Source organism: Protobothrops mucrosquamatus, unplaced genomic scaffold, assembly GCF_001527695.2.
Source record: "Protobothrops mucrosquamatus isolate PMUCROS unplaced genomic scaffold, P.Mucros_1.0 scaffold1123, whole genome shotgun sequence".
NCBI lineage: Eukaryota > Metazoa > Chordata > Lepidosauria > Squamata > Viperidae > Protobothrops > Protobothrops mucrosquamatus.
The window spans coordinates 31,446-35,362 of NW_015387341.1; the positions used below are offsets into that span (position 1 = coordinate 31,446).

The window sequence follows — 3,917 nt, forward strand, 5'->3', positions numbered from 1 at the left end:
GGAGCAAACTCCCTGGGGTTCCCCAGTGTTAAAACTATGTTTGGGGGGGGGGGGGGAGGCAAGCCACTTCCCAGGAGCCTTCCAGATGGAGTTGGGCAGGGGTCTCCATGCTGGCTGTGGAATTCTGGGAATTGAAGTCCACAAGTCTTAAAAGTTTTCATGTTTGGAGAGCTCTTGAGACCCAGGCCCACTTTCAGCCCCCTCCCTTCTCCTTGCTGGAGGAAATGGGAGGGGGGGCATTTGGCCTCTTATCCCCCCCCTTTCCCTGCCCTTCCAGCTGTGCAGAGAAGGCTCTGCAAACATAGTTTTGCAGCAAAGGCCTCCCCTCCCTGGGGGGGGGAGAGGCCGGCCAGCCTGCCATGCAAGAGGGGTGGGCTGCAAAGAGGGCCCCTCCCTTGTTGCTCCTGGCCTGCTGCCAAGCCTCCCCTCCTGTTTGCCTTGGCAGAGGCCGGCCAGCAAGGGGGGAATTTTGCGCTTCTCTCCTTCCTTCCAGATTCTGCTTGGGGGAGTTTTGTCCTTTCCCCCCCCCCCACACTTCCCCCTTCGTGGGTCTCTGCCCACCTGGGAAGCGGAGAGGAAACCCGAGCTGGGGGGTCTTCAGCCACAGTTTGCCCTCCAGACTTTTTTTGCTGGGGGGAGGGGGAGGAAATGGGTTCGAATCTTGCAAGAGCTCGCACTCAGCTGAGCTTCAGAATCAAGAATGGGGCACCCCTTTTTTTCCGTCCTGCCGTTGTAACTTTGGACGGTCACTAAACGCACCGTTGTAAAAGCAACTCTTGTTCCCTCCAGCAAAGTAACAAAAGAGAATAACAAACTTTCAAATAATGTGGTTTTTTTTTTTAAAAAAAGCACTGTAACCAAGAAAGTAACAAACTAACCCTGATTGAGGGGGGGGCTGTTCTCTTGGATTTACATATCTGAGCTCAGTGGGCCGCCCCTTGTCATTTTTCTCCTTGCAGCCCTCTCCTTTTTTCTAAGCATCCCTCCTAACTTGGGAGGGGGCTGGATTAAAAATGGAGGGGTCACAAAACATGGTTCCTGGGGGGGGTCAGCAATCCAAAGGAGCTGTTTGCAGGATTGGGGAGGGGGCTAAGACTCTATTCATTTAAAGACCTCTTTTGGGTCTGGGGGTGGCAAAATCCAGCCCAGGAATGCAGGTACCCCTGCAGGCCTGTGGAAAGAAGCCGCCCTCTCGGCCTCTTATTAGATACTCTGCAAAATCTGGATGTGCAAAGCGGGGGGGGGGGGGGGTGTGTGACTGGCCCCTCCCACCCAGAATTCACCCCCTCCCTCTGTTTTCTTGGCTGCAACCTTCTGCCCTTTTCTCTTTCTCCTGTAAAGTTGGAAACTTCAAAAGTGTTTTGAAAAGGAGGGGGGGGGCAGAGAGGAAAGGACACCCTGCCAAGTTGGGGGAAAGGGGAGAGAGAGAGCAAAAGAGAATGAGAAAAAAAGAACGAGAGTGTAAGAGAGAGACTGAAAGAGTAAGAGAATGAAAGAGCAAAAGAAAAAGCGAAAGAATGAAAGGAAAAAGAGTGGAAAGGAAAAAGAAAGAAAAAGTAAAAGTGACAGAAATTTGTTGAAAGAGACAAAGGGAAAAAGGGAGTGAGCAAACAGAAGTGAAAAAAGAACGGCCTTCCACTCTTAAAAAAGATTTTGCAAACTTTCCTCTTATTTTTTTTTTCCTGCAAAGGCAAAATTTTCTCTTCCTCTGTTTCCCCCCTTTTTATTTTATTTAAAAAAAATAAACCCCTCTTTTAAGGGATCTACCCAGATCTCCGAGCCTTGCGGAGGACCCAGAAGTGAACTGTCCACCAACCCGGAAGATTTGAACCCAGCAAAAGAGGGAGGGAGGGAGGGGGGGGGGGAACGCTAGATGTACCATCCCACCTTCAGACGGGGGGGTCAGAGGGGGGGAAAACCCACCACCCGCTCTTCCCCTCCCCCCCCCAAAAAAACCCCCTGAACGGATGAATGTGGGAGAAATCATACCGTCCAGCCCTTCCCTCCCTCTTTGCGGAGCCCCCCCTCCCTCCAAGGTACTCGGCCTGGCCGAAGCGCCCATTTCTTCTCTGACTTCTTGAACTCCAGAGGGCGGCGAGGGGGGGGGCGTGGGAAGGGAGGGGTCGGAAGGAGAAAGAGAGTTTGGAAAAATGTACCCGTCTGGGGCAAACTTGCCGGCGCCCCCTCCCCTCGCTCTGCAGGTCAGTGGGGGGGGAGGCGAGGGGGGGGTCTCTCTCTCTCTCTCGAGTGTGTGTGTGGGGGGGCTCTCCTGGAAGGAGGGGTCTCCTGCAAGGGGGGGGGGCTTTGCAAAAGAGGAGGCTGCTGCGTGCTTTGGCGGGGCCACCCAGCCTGGCTCGGGTGGGGGGTCTCCTCTCGGCCCCCTCCCCGGAGGAAGGAGGAGGAGGAGGAGGAGGAGGAGAGAAAGAGGGAGGCGGGGGGGGCGCCCCCTTCTCCCTTTGCAGACGGCTGGCGGCGGAGGGTGCAATTTGCAAGCCGAGCATGTCTGTTCGCATAGGAAGTCTCGCTTTTTTTTTTTTTTAAATAAATAAAAAGCCGGGCGATTCAAAAAACCGCGATCGAGGGATCGAGAGAGAGAGAAAGCAGATCCTTAAAAAAAAAAAATCAAAAAAAAAATCCAGCCATGCTGATCCAGGATCCCCTTTTTGGCGCAGCCTTCCGGCCAGGAGCGATCCCAAAGCCATGAGAGACGATGGCTAAGAGGAGAGAGGTGGACTTCTTCCTAATTTTGATTTTTTTTTCCCCCCCTCCCCCGGTTCCTTCCCCTCCCCTGCCTTGGGGGGGGACTGCGGGGGGAGCCCCCCCTTTCCCCTGCCCCCCCCGGGCTCCCTGGGCCGGCGGGCTCCCCTTCCCCCCCCCAGATCTGCAGAATATGGCGTCCCCGACCTGTTTTAAAAATAACACTGGCTGCCATTTTTTTTCTGCCCTCTTTTGTCTGCGATTTCCCATCAAAACGGGGCCGGCGGGGGGGGGAGCAGGCGAGGGGGAGGCAGGCCGGGAGAGGGGGGCGCCTTTGGGGGGCTTTTTTCCCCCCCGTCCCCAAAGAGGGGGAAAAAATCTGATTTTTCTTTCTCCCCCCCCCCCAATTTGCGGCGGAGTTCTGCTTTGCGTCCTGCTCCGCTTTGGCGTCCGGGCTGCCTGGCGCGGGGCGCAGAGATCGGGGAAGGGTCGCCGGGGGGAGTCGCGCAGCCCTCCCCCCCCCGCCTCTGTCTTCCCACGCGTGTCCGGGAGGGCTCGTGGGACCCGGCCGGAGGAGAAGCCAGCCTGGAAGCGGCCGGGGGGGGGGCGGCAAAAAAAAAAAAAAGGAGCCACAGGAAATGCAAAATGTATCTTTTCGTCTAGTTGGTTGGCTTTTATTTATTTATTTTGTTTCCCTTTCTTGCTCCAAAATGGTGGGAATCCGTGTTGTGCGTTTTTCTTTCCTTCCTTTCTTCCTGCAAATTATATATATATATATATATATATATTTTGAACGATGCCACGTTTGCTGAGAAATAACCGGGGAAGTTTTTGCACGGTTACTGCGCGTGGTGTTTTGCAGGGTGGGTGAGTTTTCACAAGGGGCGATTGGCCTCCCAGGTGTGCTTTTTCCTGTGTTTTTTTTCAGGGATTTGGGACTTGTAGGAAGGCTTCGGCTTTGTGTGAAATAAATATATATGTGCGTTTATGGGGGAGGCTTCGTCTTTTCCCGACTTATGCGATCCTGGTGTATAAAATGTGTCCTGGTTAATATTGGAGTTTGTTTGCCTGGGATGTCAGGAAAGGGGAGAGGGGTCCAGCAGGAATTTCTTGGGGGCGGGGGGGGGGGCTGAGATGATTGTGTGTGTGTGTGTGTGTGTGTGTGCCTTGGCTATTTGGGAAAAAATGGTGCAAATTCTCTTCCCCCCCCCCCCCCCCTG

The 3,917-nt window shown here is 54.3% G+C and overlaps 1 protein-coding gene across 1 annotated transcript in view; it reads left to right on the forward strand.

The window, feature by feature from the left end:
- The first annotated feature begins 2,690 nt into the window (after positions 1-2,690).
- The window catches only part of ZNF362 (zinc finger protein 362), a 12,172-nt gene continuing 10,945 nt past the window's right edge, over positions 2,691-3,917 (forward strand). The window contains exon 1 of the mRNA XM_015820382.1: positions 2,691-2,728. The gene's annotated coding sequence lies outside the window, so the exon portion shown is untranslated. The remainder of the gene's footprint in view (positions 2,729-3,917) is intronic.